Here is a 26,187-nt window from a genome sequence, read left to right as displayed (position 1 = left end):
TGTTTCATCAAACACAAATCAATTAATGTGATTCAGCACATAAACAGAATTTAAAACAAAACCATATCATCATCTCAATAAATGTTGAAAAAGCTTTTGGTAAAATCCAACAACAGTTCATGATTCACACACACACACACACACACACACACAAACACACTCGAGAAAGTAGGCATTGAAGGAACATACCTCAAAATAACAAAAGCTGTCTATGACAAACCCATAGCCAACATAATACTGAATGGGCAAAAACTAGAAGCATTCCTCTTAAGAAATGGAAAAATGCACCACCCCTATTCAACGTAGTACTGAAAGTGCTGGCCAGAGCATTCAGGCAAAAGAAAGAACAGTTATCCGAACAGGAAAAGAAGTCAAACTAGCTCTGGGAACAATGGGATTCTACACTTAGAAAACGCTAAAGACTCCACCAAAAAGCTCCTGGAACTGATAAATGACCAATAAAGTTTCAGGACACAAAATCAATGTACAAAAATCAGTAGCATATCTATACACCAAGAACATTCGAGCTGAGGGCCAAATTGTATAACTTTGTACCAATACACATAGATATTATTACTATAATTTATAATAATTCGTGTCTCCTTACAGGACATGCTTCCTCTCCTTTCTCAGTTTTTAAAGGTTGTCTTAGTTGCTCTTGATTTTCTTTTTACTCTAATATGTGGTTTCTGTGTCCTGTGCTACAAAAAAAGTGCTTGAATATTTATTAGAATTTTTAATTAAATTAATAGATTAATTTGAGGAAAAAAAACTGAAGCAACACCATTTATGATAGGCATACACACATACACACACCTAGGAATATATTTAAACAAAGAGGTGAAGAGTTCTAAAAAGAGAACTACAAAATGCTGTCAAAACAAATCATATGTGACACAAACAAATGGAGAAACATTCCATGGTCATGGATTTGATGAATCAATATTGTTAAAATGGCCAGGCTGCTCTTAGCAATCTACAAATTTAACACTATTCTTATCAAACAACAAATGTCATTTTTCATAGAACTAGAAAAGAAGCAATTCTAAATCCATATGGAATAAAATAAAAACTCAAATAGCCAAAGTAATCCCAAGCAAAAATAACAAAGTCATCAGAAGCATCACATTATCCAACTTTGAACTATACTACAAGGCTACATAGTAACCAAAACAGCATGGTATTAGTACACAAACAGACACACAGACCAATGGAACAGAATAGAGAACCCAGAAATAAAGTCGCACAGCTACAGTTATCAGATCTTTGACACAGTCGACAAAAATAAGCAATGGGGAAAGGACTTCCTTATCAATAAATGGTGCTGGGATAGCTAGCTAGCCATATGTAGAAGACTGAAACTGGACCTCTCCCTTTCACCATATATAAGAATTAACTCAATTTAGGTTAAAGGTTTAAATATAAGATCTCAAACTGTAAGAATCCTAGAAGAAAACCTAGGAAACAGCATTCTCAACATTAGCCTTGGGGAAGAAATTATGACTAAGATCTCAAAAGCAATTGTGACAAAAGCAAAAATTGACAAATGGAACCTAATAAAACTAAACACATTCTGCAAAGCAAAAGACACTATCAATAGAGTAAACAGACAACAAATAGAGTCAGAGAAAATATTCACAAACTATACATCTAACAAAGTCCTAATATTAAAAATCTATGAGGAATATAACAATTGAATAAGCAAAAAACATAATCCCATTTAAAAAATGGGAAAAGGATGTGAAAAGACATTTCTCAAAAGAAGACATACTAGCACCCAACAAACATATGAAATAAATGCTTCACATCACTACTCATCAGAGAAATTCATATCAAAACCAAAAAATAACAGATGTTGGTAACATTGCAAAGAAAAGAGAAGTCTTATACACTTTTGGTGGGAATGTAAATTACTTCAGCCACTGTGAAGTGTAGTTTGGAGATTTCTGAAAGAACTTATAAATAAATTGTTCTGCCAAAAAGACTCATGCACTAGCACATCCATCAAAACACTATTCATAATAGCAAAGACATGAAATCAACTTAAATACCCATCAATGTTGAATTGGCTAAAGAAAATGTGGTACACATATACCATGGAATACTATGCAGACATAAAGAAGAATGAAATCATGTGCATTGCAGCAACATGGATGCAGTAGGTAGCCATTTTCCAAAGCAAATTAACACACAAACAGAAAACCAAATACCATCTGTTCTCATTTATAAGTGGGAGCTAGTCACTGAGTGCTCATGGACATAAAAATAGCAGCAGTAGACACTGGGGACAACTAGAAGTGGGGGGAGGGGAAATGGTTAAAAAAATAACTATTGGATACTACTCTCTTACCTGGGTGATGGGATCATACACACCTCAAACCTCAAAATCACACAATATACCCATATAACAAACCTGCACATGTACCCCCTGAATCTAAGATAAAAGCTGGAAAAAAAAGAACATGTCTAAATAAACTTCAGAATAATTCAATGAACACTTTACTGTTGTGCAAAAAAAAATTTGACAAAATACAACTCTTCCTCATAGTAAAACTATCAGTAAAGTAGAAATAGAGGGAAACTTCCTCAACTTATGAAAGAAAATCTACAAAAACCCTGCAGTTAACAACACACTTAATGAGACACTAGAAGCCTTTCTAATAAGATCAGGAAGAAGGCAAGGATATCTCCTCTCACCTGCTTTTTAACATTGTACTGAAGGTTCTACCTAATGCAATAAGATAAGAAAAGGAAATATAAATATGCTGATTGGGAAGAAAGAAATAAAACTTGGCAGATGACATCACTAATTATGTTGAAAATCTAAAAGAATCAATAAGAAAAACCTACTAGAACAAATACATGACTATGTCAAGGTTGTACAATACAATATTAATATACCAAAGCCAATCACCTTTCTATATACCAGTAATAAACAAGCTGAATTTGGAATTAAAAACATAATGTGATTTAAATTAACACTCCACAAAATAAAAATATGTACAATAACTATATAAGGAAAGCTGCAAAATTCTGATCACAGAAATCAAAGAACTAAATAAATGGAGAAATATTTTATGTTAATGGATAGTAAGATTCAATTTTGTGAGGATACCAGTTCTTTCCAATTTGATCTATAGATTCAATGCATCCCCAATTCAAACTTCATCAATTATTTTGTGAATATTGATAAAACAGATTCTAAAATTATATGAACAGGTAAAAGATCCACAATAGGCCATACTGTATTGAAGGAGAAAAACAAAGTGAATGGACTGACACTACCCAAATTTAAGATTTATCATAAAGCTATAGTAATAAAGACAGTGTGATGTTAGTGAAATAATAGACAAAAAAAATGGAACAGAATACAGACCCTGGAAATAGACCCATATAATCAGCTGATCTTTATCAAAGAAGCAAAGGTAACACAACAAAGTATAGACAGTTTTTTTTTTTTTTCAATAAATTGTGCTTAAACATCTGGAGATTCATGTATAAAAAATGAATCTCGACAGATCTTAGGTTTATGAAAATTAACTCAAATTGATCACAGACCTAAACGTAAAAATGCAAAACTATAAAACTCCTAGAAGAAAACATAGGAGAAAATTTAGATGGCCTTGGGTTTGGTGATGAAGTTTAGGTATGATGGTATCAACATACTTATAAAAGAAAAAATAATAAGCTAGAATTCATTAAAGTAAAAAATTTCTGTTCTGTTAAATACACCGTCAAGAGAATGAAAAAAACGGGCCACAGATTGAGAGAAATATTTGCAAAAGACATATCTAATAAAGCACATTTACCCAAAATAAAGAGAAAACACTGAAAACTCAATAGTAAGAAGACAAAAAAGACCAAAGAGCTTGACAGATATCTCACCATAAAAAACATACAGAAGGCACATAAGTAAAAAGGGGAAATGAAAAGGTGCTCCATAGCATATGTCACCAGGGAAATACCAATTAAAACTCTAGTAAGGCAATACTTTACAACTGTTAGAACGACCAAAATCCAGAACACTGACATGCTGGAAAGAACGTGATGCAACAGGATTCATTGTTGGTAGAAATAAAAAATGGTGCACTTTGGTATGCAGTTTGGCCGTTTCTTATAAAATTAAACATACCCTTACTATATGATTCATCAATCAAGTTTTTGGTATTTAACCAAAGGAGTTGAAAATATATATCCACACAAACAAACCTGTACCTAGATGATTATAGTAGCTTTACTCATAATAGCCAGTGCTCGCATGCAACCAAGATGTCCTCCAGGAAGTGAATAGATATACAAACTGTGGTAACATAATTCAGTGTTGAAAGGAGATGAGCTATCAAGCCATGAAAAGACATAGAGTAAACTGAAATGCATATTACTATGTAAAAGAAGCCAACCTAATAGGGATGCACATTGTATGATTCCAACTATATGATATTCTAAAAAAGTTAAAACTATGGAAACAGTAAAAATATCAGTGGTTGCCAGGATTGGAAGGGAGGGAGGGAGAGAGGACTGAAGCAGCAGAGAACAGAGGATTTTTAGGGCAGTGAAATATTGTGTATAATACTACAACAGTCGATACATGTCATTTTATGTATGTTTAACCCCACAAAATATACAATACCAAGAGTGAACTCTAATGTAAACTATGCTTTTTTGTTGCTAATGATGTGCCATGTAGTTTCATCAGGAACAAAGTATCACTCTGGTACAGGATACTGACAATGGGGAGGCTATGTATCTATGGGGGCAGGGAGTATATGGGAAATCTCTGTACCTTTTTAAAAATTTTACTGTGAAACTAAAACTGCTCTAAAAATATTTCTATTTTTAAAGTAGAGAATAAGTGTGCTTAATTGAGGTGGAGGAGGTGGAGATTTTACGTCAGAGTACAGAAATAAATAAAAGTTCAGAGTGAGGACAAAATATATAGATATATAGAAAGATGATAGGTAGATAGATGATATATTTATAGATAGCTAGATAGAAAGATAGATAGATAGATAGATAGATAGATAGATAGATAGATAGATAGATAGATAGATAGATAGATAGATATGACTAGACAGGTATGTGGGAAGCTACAGTGAGTTCCATGTTCCTATAATAGTTTAGGACAAGAGTTAAGAGAAATAAGACTATAGGGATGGGCTGGCAACAGACTGTGGGGATCATTACAAGCTGCATTAAGTAAGCTACACTTTATTATGGAAGAGAGCAAATGTTTCCTTTCTCAGCAGAAGAAAATGAACCAATTTACGCTTTAGAAAAATTGCTTCAGTGAAAGAGGACATTGGATATGAAGAACCAGTCCTGTAGACATGTAGACAAATTGATAGGTGGCTGCAGCAGTCCCACTGAGAGATGGCGAGCTTGAATTATTACACAAATAGAGAAGACAAAGTGGACTAGAAAGATATTTGGGAGAATAACTATATCAATTGTTGATTGATAAAAAGGCAATTTCATTAAGGTGAAAACTAGTGAGTACATTTTGGACTTGTTGGATATAGAATATTTGTGAATGTACCCAACATGCAATCAAATATGTAGACCTAAAGCTTAAAGTAGAGCTCTCTAGTAGAGGTAGTAATTGAGATTCAGCATATTGCTATTAATTGATACAAAGAAACGTGAAATAATCTATGAAGAGAACACACATAGAGAAGAGGAATTAGCTGAGGGCAGATCTGTGAGGGATGCAACACTGAGGAGAAAGGATCATCACAGAGAAAGAAGCTTTCAGAACTAGGCAACAGAGCTATGCAGGAGAATAGTAAAAAAGGGAATCTTTTATGAAATTGAAAGTGATGAACAAGATGAAATATAGTAGAGGAGGTCCAGTAATACGTGAACTAAAAATGCTTCCTGCATTTGGCACTTAGTATCTTTGATGAGAACCTCATAGAATGAGTCCAGAAGTGGGGTTAATAATAGATTCCAGTAATTGGTGAAGAGAATGAGAGACAGAAAATGTATGTAGTTGGAATAGAATGAGAGATTAGAGAGTGTGTCTGGATTGAACAGGAAGTCAATACAGTTAGAAAAGTTGAAGACTTGAGAGACTCAGTCATGGAACCAAATGCACAGGTGGAAAGGTTGCTGTTGAGCACCTCATTCTCTGATTTTAGAGAAGAACTGTACTTCTGATCTTTGGATGCATATGAAAGTATGTCTGTATAAATTGGGCAGGAAGACCACTCTTAGTAGCAACGTTTTTGAAATACTTAAAGACAAGATTCTCACTGACAGGAACAGGGTAGAAGTTAACGAAAGGGTTTCAGGAGACTGAGAACACTTCAAAAATCATTGTTCATTGTTAAAGAGAATGTTCACAGAAAGTAAAAGCAAGGGTAAATGTTAGCAAGTATCCACCTAATTCTTTAAAATAATGAATGGTTCATTTATTTAAGAAAAATGTGTGTGTGTATGTGAGAGAGAGAGAGAGAGAAAAGCTAAGTGCCCAAAGAGTGGTAGACATCATGAAAATAAAATAAAAGCAAGTTAAAACCCTCAAGTTGTTTACTATCTTACTATCATATTAGAAAGGACATGCATGCAGGCATGAAACAATAATTACCTCAAAAGAGAAACCAGTGAGTGGTTTTGACATTAACTGCAGAAGAACTTGGAATGTAATACAAGCCTTTGTGGGGCAATGAAATCTGACTCCATGTGACTTCGGGCATTGCAATGCAAATAAAGTTCAGTAGACACCAAAGCAGGAGGGTGTGTGGTAGAAGGCACATCACAAGCAAAGCTACAGAAATTGAATTGGTGTATGGGCAACACACAAAATCATACTTAAAACTACTTGACCCCCAAATACAAGCTATAAGAATTTGCAATTGACGTTTTGGATAGCATATAATATGTTAACTTGTGTTCTTAGTGAATCGGCACACTGATCAATACTCTAATTATAAACGAGTGGTAAATCAGGCTCTGATATATGCAGTCAGAAGAGAAAATCAGTTCCAGGCTACTTCATGCCATCTCTCTGCTTCATTGAGCCAATGCCTCACATCCAAACTGTAGTTTCAGGGACTGACTATTTGCAGACAACCAATCAGCTATTCCTGAGAAACGTTGTCTTTGGATTAGCCATCAGATGGAAATGAAGGAACTTTAGAGCATTACCCGAGATGTGAGACTGTGAGTACATCAATAGGTTTGCATTTTTATCTCAGTTTTGCTATGCTCATGGTATTAGAACTTTGGTTTGTTTGTACTCCCTTTAAACATAAAAACTAAAATTTTCCCTTTTATTTCAAAGTGAGTGTTTCTTCCAAATATGAGCTGGTTACCAAAGATTTTATTTGCCTTTCTCAACATCCCTGCGAATGACACTAATATGGTTTGGCTGTGTCCCCACTTAAATCTCATCTTGAACTGTAGTTCCCATAATCCCCATGTGTCATGGGAGGAACCAGGTGGAGACAATTGAATTATGGGGCAGTTTCCCCCATCCTGTGGTTGTGATAGTGAGTTAGTTCTCACAAGATCTGATGGCTTTACAAGGGGCTTTTCCCCGTCTTCACTTTACACTTCTCCTTGCTGCTGCCATGTGAAGAAGGACGTGTTTGCTTCCCCTTCCATCACGATTGTAAGTTTCCTGAGGCCTCTCCTGCCATGCTGAAATGTGAGTCAATTAAACCTCTTTCCTTTATAAATTACCCAGTCTTGGGTATGTCTTTATTAGCAGCATGAGAAGAGACTAATACAGACACTACATGTTTTAAGGAGGATTTAGGTTAAGCTCGTTCAGCAGGCTCTCCTCAGGAGGGTGCTTCTTCCTATTTCTCAAGTGAAATGTACATATTCATGCAATCTTAGGGCCATCACATGAAGAATTCTATATTTGTCCAGAGTGGGTTTCCATTAAAAAAAATCAGTAAAGCATAAATTCAAATAATTGAAATAAAAAATAAATTTCTGTTGAAATAAGAAGCATATCTCAGTGTTTTAGTTTGAGTTCCCCTAGAAATAGGCACAAATTCAAGAATTCAAGTGTGAGGATTGTATTTTGAGGGTGACAGGAATGCTGGTATGGAAGTTGGGAATTGGGACAGGGAAGGGAAGCACAGCAAAGTAAAGGTAAACAATAAAAGGCAAATGAGAAACCAACTACCACTATAGAAGACTAGAGATTAAGCCCACAGGGAAATTGTAGGAGTGAGGGTAGGGCACACAACTCAGAATTGTTCCACCCAACCAGTGCAGAATTAGAGATTTCTGTGACAAGAGAAAGTGTTCAAGTAAAAAGCACAGGTGGTAGCAGTTGGAAGTTGATTGGTGTGCATTGAAAAGATAGGACTAGAGAATCCTGGTGGGAAATTGATAGTGTATTCCCTCCAAAGACTGAATGCTTTTGTGAGGTTCCACATGCCATAATAGGATTATCAGAATTGCAAATCAAAATTTCTTAGAATCCAAACTTGTTTACCTTTATTTGTAACACCACTTTTCTTTTCAAAACCTGAGTATATGTAGTGTAGGAGCTAAACTGGTTTTACAACAGCACAAAGAATCAAGCAAATTATATGTTATAGTTAGTATTTAAAACTGTTTAGTTTTTCTAGAAAAATGAATTTACTCAACAACTTTCTTATTATGGTGAAATTTTCTGTCTCTTTCTTTGTAGTACATCATCATTTATTAACTCCTACTATATGCAGAATAATCTGGTTGTCAGCATAGATTAAAAAAAAAAACCTGAAACATAATTGCTGGCTTGTGTAGTTTCCACAAAAAAAGACAATTCCTGACAAGCATACAAAAAAAAGATACAAAACACACACAAAAGATAACATGTAAATAGAAGTAAATAAATCAATTAATTATAATACATATATTGAGTGTCCTTTCTCTGATAAATCTCACATGAAATGCTATGTAACTAAGCCAAAGCCTTGCTCCCACCTCCTTCAATTCATAATATGCTTGGAAGAAATAATAATGATGAAACAGTAGGGAATACTACAGGGGAGTACTTAAAAATTCATCCACTGGGTAGCCATAAACTGGTGATTTCAGAATAGGGAGACATGGATCTCAGCTATGAAGAAAATGCTTTACGGAAGAAGAATGGAAGGGACATTCCCAGTTAGCGTTATCAGAACAGAGAAACACAGTGTGAAGAATGAGTAATTACATGAATTTATTCTTCTTTTCCTCAAATTGACTATTTTTGTTTCTTTATGCATTGAACCAACACTTTTTTTGTAACAAAGATCAAAGACTTCCTTTAGGCATTAGTTACAATTCCACATCATTACAGATAAACACAAAGAAAGATAGTTTGTTGAAAACACCAAAAATAAACATCTCATACTTAAACATGCTAATCTGAATGCATTTTGCAAACATAGTGACAAATACGTCCCCAGAGAATCAACCTGAAGGTATCTTTCAATGGGATTCTAGGATTTTGTTTTGTTCTCATGGCAAAAGGACCAGAGGTACAAAAAAAAAAAAAAAAAAACACCCAAGAAAGTCTCCATTATACATGTGAATGTGTAGTGTGTACTAACTCACAATTATTGAATACCAGCTACGATAGAGCACTGTTTTAACCTCCTTCTTGTCCAGACACTAGTTTCAAAAAGTAAAATATAGAGAAACAGGCAAGAATAAAATCGAGTCAGTGACCAAATTAAACCCCTCAGCCATGGGAAAGCTACTGGAATTATTAATAAGGAGAAAAGCTTAGGAACATTTAGAAATGCATTATTTATTAAGGAACTGTCAGTGGGACTCATAAAAGGCAGGCTGTGAGTGAAAAATACGCTTGTTTGGGTTGAGTATATTACTGCAGACAGGCTGCAGATAAGCTGGAAACAAAGGGGAACATTAATCTGACTCTCAGGAAAGCATTTGTTATGGCAGCAACTATTGCAGTGATTTTAAGCAAATGAATCACAATATGTGGTGAAAGTAAGTAGGAGTAATTAAAGAACAAGGGTTGTACATTGTCTCAACAGTGGTGTTGAATTCAGTCATTTCAACTTGAAGCCAGCTAGAGGCAAAGCAGCAATCCCAGACCACCTGACTTGCCTCTTGGTAAACAAGAAAATGGATGAAACAAGCAAATCCATGAGGATTGTGGGGGGAAAAAAAAAACACTTGACTGAGCAATTGAGTAGTGTAGCTTATTCATTAACAAGAAGTATGAGCAGTCTCAATGGGTGAGAGCCTCTCCCCATGCCCACAAATGACTAGATTGTGAACCTGCTAGTCAGGATCCATCACAGCAGGGGAGAATTGTGTATCTTGAGCCACAAAAAACAAACAAACAAAAAAAGACTGTTAAGTATTTGCTTATTCCACACATAAGCTGAAGAGTAAAGTTAAAGCCACATGGAATAGTGCAATAAACTCAGACATTAGATAAGAACTGAATCTGGGTTCTGCTACTTATTAGCCATATAACTTGGACTCATGGGTTGTACTCTAAATTTTTATCTACTATCCTGTCTCTTCACTACCTCCCCCTCTAATTCCCCTCTTCAATCATCAGCAGCTCTCATCTAGATTATTCCAGTAGTCTCCCAACCAGTCTATGCCTTCCTTACCTTTACCTTTTAGAGCCTATTTGTCCACACAGTAGCCAAAAAGAAACTGATCATACCTATCTTTCATGATTTTCCATCTACTCACTTTTTCTCATCTACATGCATGAGATAATGGTACCACTCTAGAAAAGGAGCCGAGGTCCTTGAGTCCCTGCTTGGAAGTGTCAGCAGGGAAATTCTTCTCCTTCTCTATAGCACACTGAGACATGAGGTAATAACAGTTTTTAACTGAGTTAAGTCATGAGATTTGGGGGTGGGGAGTGTTTTGATGCTGCAGAATAGTTCAAATTAATCCAAAAATTAGTATCAAAACCGAGGTACCAATGAAACAAAATTCGAAAGCATCTGATATTTGCTTAGAAGTTAGCATCAGTTGACAGGAAAGAGATACAACAGATTTGTCCGGGGGAGATTCTTGTTAAATGCAAAATGTTTGCTAAAGCAGGTCACGTAATTACTGAGTTTCAGAGGTTGAAAAACCGAACAGTAGCTAAAAGTTCATCAATCTCATTTAACCTTGTGAGTGCACAAGAACACTGCATTTCAAACTTCCCTTGAATCTAAGTAAGATTATATGACAGGACACTTGACAGTGGACTGAGGAAAGAAAGAGAATTTGCATATGGATTTTTCCTGCCTTTCTTCACCAACTATTTAGGTAATAGAGGAATCCACTTTCCAGAACCACAGTTAGAGGACAGCTAGATTTGCAAAGCTTTCTCTATAAATCCCACTGCTAAGTACTCATTTATCTAGTTCAGCGTTGCTAAGGTAATATTCTTTTCACTTCCCATTGCTTGCTTATCTCATTCTCTAAATGGTTAAAATATATGAAAAACTAGAATTCTAAGCATGGCTATTTATCTGGGAAAATCCCTTATCTATCTGTTCATTTGTTATGTATTTATTTGCTTAACAATATTTGATTGCTTATATATAAAAACATATTCTCTGTCCTCAAAATTTACAGTCAAGCAGGTAGAGTTACAACCTAACGTCAGTCAAGAAGACTATCCCTAGATTAAAATATCTACTACCTACCTCAGTCTTCCAGCCCTATGCTTTCTGTCCTAATATCTGCAGTGTCTGAATAGAAGAAAGTTAAAGGGAATATATAGAAATTACCCTGATGCTATAAAAAAGCAGAAAATAAAACAAAATAGTCATTTTTTCTTCAATTTACAGCTTCAAATTTCTGTGGTATGGACAAAAAGTTGAGGAGGCAAAAGTATCTTCACAACTTGTTTCAAACGGGCAGGGGTATTTTGATTATTGAGTTAAACAACAAACAAGAAGTCAGTTATAATTATCCACCACCCCCAACTACTCCCCAGAAAAACCTCTAATTGTTTTATAGTCAACAAATTTAGGTAGTAGATTAACTCCTGGGCCTCGGTTATTTCTTGCTGGTAAATGTGTTCTTTATTTCTGGTCTTAATGTAGATGCTATGAGGTTTCTGTTCCCATTTCTTTTCTTTGTACACTTTAAATTCTCATTCTGATCTATTTTATTGACTCTATTAGCTTCAACAGAGATGCATGCAGAGACCTCACAGACATAGTTTTTTAGCTCTCACGATTCTCCTTATCACGATTCCCACTGATGCAATTCCAAGTTGGCTATCCCCATCTTGACAGTCTGATAGAGACTCCATGGAACTCTGTGTGCCAATAATGAAGCCCATCTTTTTTTACTCCCAAGTAGATCATTACTTTTATTATTTCTCTCTTTTATACTGACACTCTAATTCTCTCCCTCAACCAGGCTTGAAATCTTAGAAGCACCTTGTAGTACTTTCTTTCCTTGAGTACATTCCTAATAAAGTGTTATTTCTAAAACACCATATAACTTCCTCTGGAATTTTTCTGAATGGTTTAATCTACAGCAAGAATTATCTTCATTATCTTTATCATTATCATATAATGTATATTTAATCACCTACATGATATAAATTGTAATAAGAACTTTATATTAAATCTTCAAGGCAATTCTAAGGGATGGTTACTATTCTCATACCCATGTTATAGTTAGGAGAATTAAAGAAGTTTTTCAAGATAATATACCTAGTAAAGTGCTAGGAAAATTTTCTTCCTGTAAGGCAGAATAGAAAAAGAAAACAGGCATTGAGGTCAGATGTATTTATGCACACCTTGATTCTACTCTTTATTTCCTTAGTGTAGCTCTTTTATATTTCTTAGCTTTGGTTACCTTATCTACAAAATGAAGATAACAGTTATATAATTATATACAATTACATAATTGTAATGAGAATTAAGCACAGACAAAGCATCTGAAGCAATGAAAGCAGTTTTAAAATGTAAATGCTCTTCTCTAGTTGAAAAAGTCAAATTGGCCAGTTAAGCCTGTTTTGGTCAACTAATATGAATATGAGAATTTCTGGGATCTCTAAACCTTATTTAAGAAGCCAGTATACATGAATGCAGCTTTTGGCCTCCTGACTTAGTATTCAGATTTAAATCTTGGCATTTAAAAATGTTAAATTGTTAAATTAATGACCGATCAATTCCAAATAAATTACCATCTTTAGAGGTGATGCTAATCAATGGAGGACATGGCATGGTTGGTTTGAGAAAGGCTTCATTTGACATTGAAGAAGATGGGATAATAATGGCTTAGTATTTGTGATTTTTACTCATCATGTCATTAAAACAGCAAACATAATAGCTCTAATTAAACCTTTTGATGCTGTTACTACTACCAAGCTGATGATGGTAATCATGTTATTATGAACATTATGTTAATAATAAGACTGAATCTAATCTTTTAGAAATAAAGAAGTGATAACAATAACAATTTAATAGTATCTATATTCTTCATGTATCATCAGAGAAGATGCAATATCAAGCATGAACTATGTGACGGGACAGACTAGCACACTAGTCACAGAAGGAGAGGTAGGCTTTAAACATAAGGTTATTGGCTGGGAACAGAAAATAAAAGAGCAGGGTAGGAGTTACCTAAAACTATCTAAAGATAGATATTCCTCAATGGTTAGAATTATGAAATGAGTCTGCATCAGAGATGCAACCCTATGGTACCTTAGGGATATGCAGGTAAATTTACCCATATCCAGGCAGAGTATCTGCACAATAACATCATGAAACCAGAAAACGAAGCATAGAATCGAGGATCTTCTGCCATAAGATCCAGAAATAGGATTGAGTACATAAGCAAAGATTCCAAGTAGCAAAGGACAAGTCTCTCAACAGTCAATGGAATTCTCTCCTTGGCTTTCTCTTCATTATATAGTTCATTAAGGATTGACAGAAGACATTTTAGTATGACTTTAAGAACCGACCAAGCTAGCACAACAGATGTCAGATTGTATATTCAAATGATATATAATGGCTGGAACCTAGGCAAAAATAAACCAGGATAAATGTAACATAGAAAATGTAAATTTTATCATTTTAAAAAGAGTAGATATCAATACTACAGGAATTATTACATTATAAAAATAAGAATTAAATATGCTTGTCAGGGATCAGAGTTTTCTAAAACTCGACTCATGCATGCATTAAAATAATAAGCCTAAAAGCTTAATTTGTGTTTGATTAGAATTAAAAGACACTATATGTCACAGTGGTATTTGATGACAAGCCCTGAAATGAAAACATCTTGACTTGAATACTGTGCTGGCCATCAGTAGTCTCATCAACACAAAGAATAGGAAGAGTAGATTTGCATTCTAGTGATCATGGGAGTCAAATGAACACAGAGCTTTTAAGAGACAGGTCAGGTTGAAGGAAATGCCATATATGAAACTTACGAAATTTAAGTCTGAAAAAAATTCAAACTTTATAAAAGTGTACAATTGGTAATGTCTGGCTCAACAGTCTTAAGAGAAAGATATGGGACTTTCTAATCACACAAGCTCACTGAGTCAATCCTGAAGGTGGTGCATTCCACGAAGTTCTGCAACTGTCATTTAATATCTAAGTCATCATAGTTCTTTCTGGCTAACATATTTAAAATGTAAAATACTAAAATGAACTCATGCATAAAAAGATAAACTGTATTAATGAGGTATTGCAGAAAGCTGAATAACAAATACTTGAAGAACATGAAGATGAATAGATAGCTCTCAGAAGACCCAATATATTCAAATAAGTTTACATGTTTACTTCTTTGTCTATTTGTTTCTCTAAGAACAAAAACAGAATGCAAGGAAGAAAAAGAGACTACCTATCATTTAGAATTGTACAAAAATAGTATCCGTTTTTTCATAAGATATCAGTTCAAGGCCGTCTATAATTGGTCCTAAAGGAAAGAAGTTGAGCTCTAAGTTAACTAGTCTTTGGAAATTTGTGATTCTGTGCATGGCATGTAGAACTTAGAGACTGGTAATATCTTTGTGTGGTCTCTAAACTGTTGCCCATTAGCCGGTTCATACTCACCTGTCCTCTAAGCTAATAACAAATTTGCATCCAGATTATATAAATGTCAAGGTCACAGAAAAATATGAATGCAGCCAAAATTAACTATGCTTTCTAAAATGTTTGTTCCACCCATAAAGGCTTTGCTTAACTATAGAAATAAAGACTTCTGTTTGTTCATGATTAAAAAAAAAATCTATCCAATACTTTTTTTTCTTTTTCTTACTATTATTTATCCTCACTCCCGGATCCACTTTGCCTAAATTAACTGGCCACTGCAAATCAAGATAAGAAAAGCAAGATTACTTTCAGTACAAAATTGCACAGACAGACACTGAATTCAGTCTGCTTCTTGGGTCCTTTCTCTGGCTCAAAGTTAAGATGTTCTTGTAATGTTCCATTTAGAAGCTTAATGTTTTTTCAATAAAGTGATTATAAAGTTTACATGTTTAATTAATTTGCAGCTAAATAATTATAGGCCCTGCTCTTCTCAGTGAAGGAGGGAAACTAACAACAATAGAGGGAAGTTTTTCTTTTCAAATATGAGACAAGAAAGAGAACAATAAGTTTATGATTCTAATTTCATCATTTTATAACTAAGGAAACTCAGTCCAAATGAATTACATATCTTGGCTCAAGTGCCAATGTAAAGTGCCAAACTAGCCAATGAAAGTGCCATGACTAAAACTCCTATCTTCTAATTCCTAATCCATTGTTCTTTGTACCCAGGGTAATTTGCAAAACACTTTTATTTGTTACTTCATTTGACTCTCAAAAATGTCTCTGGAAGTTACCTAATAAGAAAACTGAAACTTAAACTCATAGATTTAAAATATAGTTCAAGTTATATTTAAAATATAAGTTTAAATCAGCTGGCTCCTCAATTTTATCTTCAGCCCTTACCTGTCACTGGATACCAAACTCATATATCTACCTGCCCTCATGACATATTTAATTAAATATCTACTTTGTATCTCAAACTTAACATGCCAAAATAAAATCCGATTTCCTTATCCATCCTCTGCTCTTACCCAACAGTACATTGGGCTGTCAAATCTTATTAGATGGTACCAGTGTTTAGACCAAAAATCTATGCATTATCCTTTAGTCTTCTTTTTTTATTCTCCCCAATATCTCAATCATTAAGCACATCTGTTGACTACCAGCAATACATATCTCAAATCTATTCAATCCTTTCAACTTCGTAACTACTGGTTCAAGCCACCTTCATTTCTTGCCCAGGTTATCACTGTATTGCTCTGCCTGGTCGCTCTGCTTTCACTATTGTCCATCTGCAATTTATTCTTCACAAAGCAGTCATGAAAGTATTTGTGAAATGCTAATCATATTTTCATAGACCTCTGCTGTAAATTGTTTGTGGATTTGTACCTGTACAAAAGAAAACATAAACTTACGTAGTGTGACATGATCCCGTTCTTGTTTTCCAAATTGATTATATACTTCCCTCTAGCCACTGGCTTTGTTTTGTTTTATTTTGTTTTGTTTTTTGACAAGTTCACCTTGAGCCCTTAGATCCTTTACATTAGCTCTTTCCCCATCTGAATGTTCTTTTCCTATTTTTCAACTATCCAACCTAAAGTAACCACCTAGCAATCCTCTATCACAAAGACCATTCACAGTAACCAGATACAGGAATACCAAAAGGAAAATTTAAGTCAATTAATACTTAAAATTTCAGCCAATAATAAAATCCACTGAATGGATACTCCTATAAAGATGATATGCTAGATCCTGAAGGTCCCAATCTGATATAATAGACATGAGGGAATCCTGATCAAGTGATACAAAGAAACCATACTTAAAGAATATTTTAAAAGCTATGACTACTAAATCTCAATTAAGATGTACAGACATGTGCAAACTAAGATCTCAGAAAAAAAAAATAACACTGCTCATTTCATGCCAAGCTCCAAGCAAAGCACTTTATATGTATAACTCATTAAATCGTTACACTAGCCTTGTGAGTTAGGTAAAATGTACAAATGAAGACACAGAGATACAAGAGAGGTTAGAAAACTGTCCTTTCAAATTTAGAGTTTGGACATCTTCAAGCTTACCAAGTAGTGACAAATTATTTCATAGAGAGATTATACAAACATACACTTCTACCCAAAGGGCAGTCTATAACATTCACCTCTGTCTCACATCCTTGCCAACTCTTGACATTGTCATAAATTTTAACTTTTGCCGAAATGCTGAATGTGAAATGAAAGCTTTTATGGCTTTGTTTGAATTTGCCTGATTAATAATGAGCTTGAGAATTACTTCATATTTGTTGTCCATTAATGTTTCCTTTTCTGTGAAATATCTGTATATGTTTGCTTCAGTTTTTAAGTTGTGTATATATTTACTTATTTGACTCATAGAAGTGCTTTACATATTCTAGATTCAAATTTTTTGTTGATTTCATGTGTGGCAAATATTTACTATAATTGTAAACTTGTATTTTCATTTTAAAATATGTATCTTGTTGAATTAAAAATTTAAATTATAACTTAATTCTTTTTAAAATACCTACACAGTTTATACTTTAAAAATTATTCTGTTCTCAAATGCAATAAATGCATTTTTCTGATAGTTGAAAAGTTTTGCATTTCACATGTAACTCTTCAGTCTTAGGTTTAATTATTGCACATGGCATGAGGTAAGCACCTAAATTTATATTTTCCCTAATGAAAAACCAATTGCTTTATCACTTTTTATTAAAGAGTCCAATCTTTTCCCTGACTGATCTGTATTCCACCTCTATCATATAGCAAGAGTATGTATGTGCAAGAGCCTGTTTCTGAATTCAATTTTATGTTTCATTGGGTTATTTGTCCATCCAGGTGAATTTCACCCTCTCTTAAATTATGACAGAATATAGAGGCAGTACAACATCATGCTTAAAAGAGTGGTCTCTGGGACCACATTACCTTTGTTTGATTTCTAGTTCCATCATTGCTAGCTGTGTGACCCAGAGCAAGTTGCCTAACCTCTCTTGTCTCCCTTTTTCTTCCCTGTAAAACGGTGATAATAACTCTACCCATTCCAAAGGTTATTTATGTGTATTAAGTCAATACACATTTAAAACAAACAAATATAACAGTGTCTGGGGTGTAATAATGTTTAGCATAAGTTAATATTGCCTTATTTTTTAAAACTAAATCCATTTCTTTCAGACTCAAGATAGCTGGGCAAAAGAAGTAAAATCTGTTATTACATAGGCAAATAAAAACCACTTTCATTTTGTCCTCTTTCCATTTTCAAAATGTAATTAATATCATTATCTTGTTAGGTCATACCTGCTGTCCTCAAGCCTGCTGTCATTTCTCCATGAAGAATTGTCCTTGAGGAGCGATTTGGCCCCTGGCCCTGGCCTGCTGCCAGCCTTCTGCTTATTTCCTTAGACCTGCTGTGTGATGTATTGTTTCCAGATTCAGTATTGTTTAATGTTCATACACCAAACACTAATCGAGGTTTCCAGGAGCTTATTCTTCCAAGTCAACCCTGTGCCAGTGCTGGGTCCAATCTGTCCAAGGCCCCATGGGAAACCATACATCCAAATCCAGGGATGCATGAGCTTGGCTGTCTGGATGGGACACTAGATCTCCCCTAGGGTCCACTTGGCCTTTAAGTCTTTGGCCTGGAAAACGCCAAGACTTTGGAGACTTCAAAGATAAGACTTGTAGGAGAAGGTCCATCTGCAAATGAAAGCAAAAACAAAAACAAAAACACTCCAAATGGTTGTTTTGTCTCAGTTAACAATAGGGGCAGAGATGTTAAAAGAAATAGTGAGCGACCATTTCCTTCAAGTTGCAGTATGTTCCATGTGCTGCACCTGAAACCGAATAAACAATAAATATATAGAGAGTGAATGAATGATAATAACAATAATAGTATTACATTTTACCTCCATGAGTTTCCTTTTCCAAAAGATTTTCTCACACATCTCATTTTAAGTTTATAAACATGGAAAATAATGCTCATTATATACTCTCCATATTAACTTCATTTTTGCCATTTGAAAAGTGAAGAAAGGACAAATATATGGATTTTACCAAAGTTACACAACTACGTGTCTTCTGCCTTGATTATTCATTTAATGATTATTGAATGTCTGTCTTCCAGGAACTGCTAGCTACTAGAAATGCAAAGATATTTAAAATAAGGTCCTTGATCACTTCCTTCCTTGCCCATTCACCTCCAGATTCACATCATAGCTGTGAAATAGGTACGTAAATATGTAAGTATAAAACAAACTTGTAAATGCTATTACAGAAATATGTACAAAGCACTGAGACCACTATGATAAAGGGACAAATTACAGTTAGAAGGGCTAAGAAATGTCTTAAAAAATCAATAGAACTTCCAAGATAAATAAATGAAGTGCCTTAAAGATAGAGAAAAGCATACAGGAGCAAGGTGATTTTATCTTCAGGAATGGAATATGGGCTTCTATTGGATTTTTTTTTTTTTTTTAATGAGGATAAATGCAGGGTGGGCCTAAAGGAGTTGAAAGATTTGAAAGAAATAAGTAACTGTTCCAAAAACCATCAATAATGGTCATGAGCATCAAATAAAATAAAAAGGGAAAATATATAGTAAATGTTAAATACAGATATTAGGTACTGTATTTCTCATTTTATGACATATAGTAGACTATTGGTTTCCCTCCAGCATCTATTCTCTCTTCCTCTATCCTTGTAGATCCATGATTTTATTCAAGTATCAATCCTACCCACACACCTCAGGGTGAACCCATCCACAAATCTGGGGGTGAGTCTGATTGGTCTAGAAGTAATTCCTCTCCCTTCACATTGACTGATTCAAATTTTTATAGGTAATCCAACTGAGATCAATAATAAAAGATCAATATTTGTTGAAAAATAATCTTCCTGATTAATAAAGCTAACACTGTTTTCCTTGGATGCCATCTTATTCTAGGAATTAATCTCTCCTCTAAAGCCTGAAGATGGTGCCAACACTGTGTAGAGGGGAGAATTAGAAAATTTAGGTAAAGAGATTCACAGACGAATTAAGTCAATTCTTGAAATCTGACTTTTTGCTGTACTTTCTCTTATGTAAACCAAAAACATTTTTTATGGTTTTAGCTAGTTTGAGTTTGGTCTCCATTACTTGCAGCATAAAGCATCCTGAAAATGTCTTTGTAAATTTTTTTTGAATTATACTTTAAGTTCTGGGACACAAGTGCAGAACATGCAGGTTTGTTACATAGGTATACACATGCCATGGTGGTTTCCTGTACCCATCAACCCATCATCTATATTAGGTATTTCTCCTAATGCTATCCCTCCCCTAGCCCCTCACACCCCAACAGGCCCTGAGGTGTGATGTTCCCCTCCAGGTATCCATGTGTTCTCATTGTTCAACTCCCACTTATGAGTGAGAACATGCAGTGTTTGGTTTTCTGTCCTGTGTTAGTTTGCTGAGAATGATAGTTTCCAGTTTCATCCATGTCCCTGCAAAGGACATGAACTCATCCTTTTTTATGGCTGCATAGTATTCCATAGTGTGTATGTGCAACATTTTCTTTATCCAGTCTATCATGGATGGGCATTTGGGTTGGTTCCAAGTCTTTGCTATTGTGAATAGTGTCACAATGAACATACATGTGCATGTGTCTTTATAGTAGAATGATTTCTAATTATTGGGGCATATACCCAGTAATGGGATTGCTGGGTCAAATGGTATTTCTAGTTTTAGATCCTTAAGGAATCGCCACACTGTCGTCCACAATGGTTGAACTAATTTACATTCCCACCAACAGTGTAAAAGTGTTCCTATTTCTCCACATCCTCTCCAGCATCTGTTGTTTCCTGACTTTTTAATGATCGCCATTTTAACTGGCATGGGATGGTATTTCATTGTGGTTTTGATTTGCATTTCTCTAATGACCAGTGATGATCAGCTTTTTTTCATAACTTTGCTACTCTCTACATTATTGAAGATAATTATGCTAAAGGGAAAAAACATTTTCTACTTTTAGGGGAAAAAAATCTGATAATTATGTAGCCATATCATTATTTATCAATGTGGACAACTCAATGAATATATTTCTGCAAGCCAACCAACCAGTGACAGCACTTTGCTTCTAAAAGTTAGGCAATCAGAAGTAGATTAACACTTACGAACATGCTTCTGAATGTTAACTAATGAAGAAGTCTCACTTGATCAGGCATACATCTGTAGTTAAAAACAACTCACTCCCACCTCTGAAAGTCTGGCAGACTCTGAATTCCTCCCTTCCTAAAAATCTTACACATAAAATTTATGTTTAAGAGCAAAGTCCTGCTCTGCTCTAAAAGCATATGTTTGACCAGCATAGGCTTTTTCACTTAAATAAGCAATATATTATTTTTCTTCTTTGTGTTTTGTATTTGGGGTATTGATTGGTGGTCTCATCCTTTGTTAGTTACCTGGAGCTTAGTGCATACTGAGAGTATATCATTTTTGGACATATTACCAAAGTTTTATATGCCATGTAAGAAAGTCTGGTCAATGTTTGGACATTGTCTCCTGACATCTCCTTCTTCATAAAAAGGGCCCTGACAATCAACCATTTACTTTATCCAAAGACACAATGTGGACAAAGTGATACTTGCAGATATTGCTCACTCAGTTCTCAGAATATTTATTGGGTTAAACAAACAATCTTGTAACATAAGATCAGGACAATTTTTCATTTCATTTAAAATTCATAAAAAATTCAGTCTTTTCATTTAAAAATGAGAGTATAATTTACTAATGCTTGAGTGTGTTTTGGAATGCTTTCACTGATATTTAAGCAGATTTACTACTGCAGACATACTCTCTATTGAAAAAAATTTATCTGAGGTATACATTAGTAAACAATATGTTATATAAAGAATCACCTTCTATCTCATTTGATTCATAGACTGGATTGCTTTGTTTTGAATTCTTTAATATCTGGTTAACTTGTAAAGATACTCTATTTCTGCTGTCATATCTTTAAAATGCAATAATTTTATGTCTTCCATATAACCAAGATATTACTACAATCAGTATAAATCTGTATGTTGATGAGTAGCCCTCAGTTGCCTATACAAACAATTGATCTTTACGTATATCACTCAATAAATCTCTTGTTCATGTAGTAAAGCAGGCAGATATAATACTGCAATCTATAAAATGTGATTTAGCAGTTGTCCTGATCAAAAACATCTTCCCCAACCACACCTGAATAATGCTGGATAGAGTTTAAAATACATTATGCCAGCTGGTCACAGTGGCTCATGGCTGTAATCCTAGCACTTTGGGAATCCGAGGCAGGTGGGTGGCTGAGCCCAGGAGTTCAAGAGCACCCTGGGCAACATTGCAAAACACTACCTCTACAAAAAGTACAAAAATTAGCCAGGTGTGATGGTGCATGCCTGTAGTCTCATCTACTCAGGAGGCTGAAGTGGGAGGATCAACTGAGCCTGGGAAATTGAGGCTACAGTGAGCCATGATCGTGACATTGCACTCCAGCCTAGACAACACAGTGAGACCCTCTCTCAAAATAAAAAAATATGAATAAATAAATAAATAAATAAAGACAAAGAAAGATAACACATCAAGCTATAAGAATTTACAATTAAATTAGTTAATAAGATTAATTTCACCTGTTTTAGGAGGACCAATGGGCTTCACTAGAACAAGAGTTATCTAATGGGAGAGAAGTGGGGGTGTTATTATATTGCTGTAAGAGGAGAATAATAATAAAGTGTCTTAAAGTCAATTTTACATAGCAGGTAATCCTCAAAGCGAGTCAGCACAGCAAGTATGCAGTCAGCCCTTGTCCACCATTAGTTACCTGTGAGAGTCAGGCAAATGGAAAATTGACTTGCCTGAGGTTAGTGGCAGCTTGCCTGCCCAGTGTGAAAATTAGTAGGTTAGAATTCCAATAAAATAAAGATTCTCCAGCTTTCTCTCACTTTAAAATATACTTCAGTAAGGATTATTGGAAAATAAAACACTTTATTATCTATGGAGAAAGACAGGCCATTTGAGTCAAGTTAACTTTCACCAAGAAGCTTTAGTACTCTGCTCTACATGACAAACTTCAAATAGGGAAAATGATGTAAAAATTATTTGGATTATTCAGGTAAATGTTTACATAAGATATAATAGAGAGGGTTAAGAGACACAGGGATATAACAACAAAAAAATACATCTGTAGTTTATGTGACAGTGTTTAAAGAGATAGATATGTTAGTTTTCAGAAATTTACACTGTCCCAGTTTGAACTACAAAATTGTGCCAGATCCTATTCATTTGCACATTAGTAAAAATGACCATTTTTCAATAATGTTAAGGTATATAAGCAAAATTCAAAATAATTTTAGGTACTTTTTTCGTATGTTTATTGACATTCATGCAACCCATCATCTAAGTGAATTTCTTTACACAGTAGCTACTTGAATTGGTTCTTGAAACTCAAATTTGAACTTCCTCTTAGTTGAAAATTTAGAAAACACACACAAAAAAGGAGGAAAAAACCTACATTTCCTTGATTTACTTTCAACCAGGATTTGGATGTGATTCAGGTTCCCCTAATTTGATGCACTTGGATATCAGCCGAAAAGGCAGATGTGTGGAGGAGGCTAATTCCTCTGCTGTAGCATTGGTGTTTAAAATCAGAGCTTCCTCCTATCCTAGACTCCTATCATATTCTTTCATATGGCATTAGAAATATCCATGGACATGTTCATCGTATCACTGTATTGTGACTCCTGAAGGAGAACAATTTTCAAATTTGTTTTTAACTTTCTAAACCTTTCTTCACATGAAATTACTAACTCTTTTTCTACTTTCCCTCTGGGTGTATACAACTGTAGAGTTTTCATAGACACTCCTTGCATGCTCTAGGAGCTGATACAAACAAGGCCAAGAACATCTTAATTCAGAGCAGAATTCCCAACCAGAGGCGCATTTGCCTCTCAGGGCATATTTGGCAATACCTGGAAACATTTTTGATCACTACAATTGGGGTTGAGGATACTCCTGGCATCTAGTAGGTGGGGGATGGAATCTTGCTAAACATTCTACATTGCACAGAACAATCACCCATAGCAATGAACTATCTGGCCCAAAATATAAATAGTGCTAAGGTTGGGGAACCCTGAATGAAAGCAGAATACATAAATAATTTGCATTAAATAAATAAAGGCACACTGGTAAAATACAAAAAATAAAAAATAAAGCTGACTGGGCAATTCTGTCTAAGCCTTATGTTGAAAAAAACTAGAAAAAACTTCATAAATAAATATGAATACATTTTCTTATTTATTTATTTTATTGAGATTAAAATAAATTTAACCATTCTGAAGCATTTTGAAGCATTTAACCATTTTGAATCGTTAACCATTTTGAACCATTTTGAAGCATTTAAGAATTTAGTAGGATATTCACAATGTTATATAGCCATGATCTCTATTTTAATTTCCAAACATTTTCATTATCCCAAAAGAAAAAAAAAAACTGTACCCATTAAATAGTAACTCTCCATTTCTCTCTGCCCCCAGTCCTTGGCAAACACCACTCTAATTCCTGTATCTATGGACTCGCCTTCTCTGTTTTCTATAATGGAATCACACAATATGTGACCCTTTGTATCTTTCACTTAGCAAAATATTTTGGAAGCTTATTCATGTAATAGTCAATAGGAGTATGAACTCTTTTTTATAACTGAATAATATGCTATTTTATATGTATACAAAACTTTGTTTATTCATTCACTTATTTATGAATATTTGAGTCATTTTCATGTTTTAGCTATTGTGAATAATGATACTCTAAATGTGAGTGTACAAGTCTTTGTTCAAGCATCAGCTTTTAATTATTTGGGGTTTATATCTGAAGTGAAACTACTAGATCATATGATAATTCTATGTTTAACTATTTGAAGACTTGCCAAACTGTTTTCCACAGTGGCTAAAACATTTTACATTTCTACCAGCAATGTATGAATGTCCTAATTTCTCCACCTTGCCAACAATTGTTATTTCCTATTTTTTATTAGTGCCATCCTATTGGGTGTGAAATTGTATCTCATTGTAGTTTGTTTTGCATTTTACCAATGACTAATGTTGTTAAGCATTTTTTAATGTGTTTGTTGGCCATTTGTATATGCTTTTCACAGAATGCCTATTCAAATTCTTTGCCTATTTTTGAACTGGGTTGTTTGTCTTTTTCTTGTTAGTTGTAACAGTTCTGTAATTTTATACATATTAGACCCTATGTCATTTGCCTGTATTTTCTCCCATCCTGTAGATTATATTTTCACTTTCTTGTTAATCTTTTTTAATACACAGAAGTTTTAAATTCTGATATGTCCAATTTTCCTGTTTTTGTTGTCATTGTTGCTCATGGTAACAATATTTTGGGTATCATATTTAAGAATCCAATGCCATGTGTCTGTTGGCTGCATAAATGTCTTCTTTTGAGAAGTGTCTGTTCGTATCGTTTGCCCACTTTTTGATGGGGTCGTTTGTTTTTTCTTTTTTTTTTTTTTTTTTTGTTTGTTTTTTCTTGTAAATTTGTTTGAGTTCTTTGTAGGTTCTGGATATTGGCCCTTTGTCACATGAGTAGATTGCAAAAATTTTCTCCCATTCTGTAGGTTGCGGTTTCACTCTGATGGTAAATGACGAGTTAATGGGTGCAGCACACCAACATGGCACATGTATACATATGTAACAAACCTGCATGTTGTGCACATGTACCCTAGAAAATAAGGTAAAATAAAAAAAGAAAAGATGTGTCCTAAAAAAAAAAAAAAAAAAAAAAAAAAGAATCCAATGCCAAACCTAAGGTCATAAAGGTTGACTTCTATGTTTTCTTCCAGTAGCTTTACAGTTTTAGCTTCTATATTTGGGTTGTTGATCGATTTTTAAATTTTGTGTACTGTATGAGATATGCATCCAATTTTATTCTTTTGTGTGTGGATACCAGTGACCCAACATTATTTGTTAAATAAATGTTCTTTTTGCAATGAATAGTCTTAAAAACCCTTGCCAAAAGTCAACTGACCATAGATGTATGGATTTCTGAACATTCCATTTTATTCTATTGATATGTATTTCTATCTTTATGCCAGTACCATGCTGTTTTTATTACCATAGTAGTAAATTGTGAAATTGGGAAGACTGAGTGATCAATTTTGTTTTTCCTTTTCAATATTGTGTTG

The 26,187-nt window shown here is 34.4% G+C and overlaps 1 long non-coding RNA gene across 2 annotated transcripts in view; it reads right to left on the bottom strand.

The window, feature by feature from the left end:
• Window positions 1-26,187, bottom strand: part of LOC116271471 — a 165,685-nt gene that overhangs the window by 95,731 nt on the left and 43,767 nt on the right. For both annotated transcript variants that reach the window (XR_004180061.1, XR_004180060.1), the window contains exon 3: window positions 18,284-18,682. This is a non-coding gene — a long non-coding RNA (uncharacterized LOC116271471). The remainder of the gene's footprint in view (window positions 1-18,283; window positions 18,683-26,187) is intronic.

Source organism: Papio anubis, chromosome 19 (genome assembly GCF_008728515.1).
Source record: "Papio anubis isolate 15944 chromosome 19, Panubis1.0, whole genome shotgun sequence".
NCBI lineage: Eukaryota > Metazoa > Chordata > Mammalia > Primates > Cercopithecidae > Papio > Papio anubis.
The sequence above is the reverse complement of the archived record's forward strand: the minus strand, read 5'-3'. Positions and strand labels throughout refer to the sequence as shown.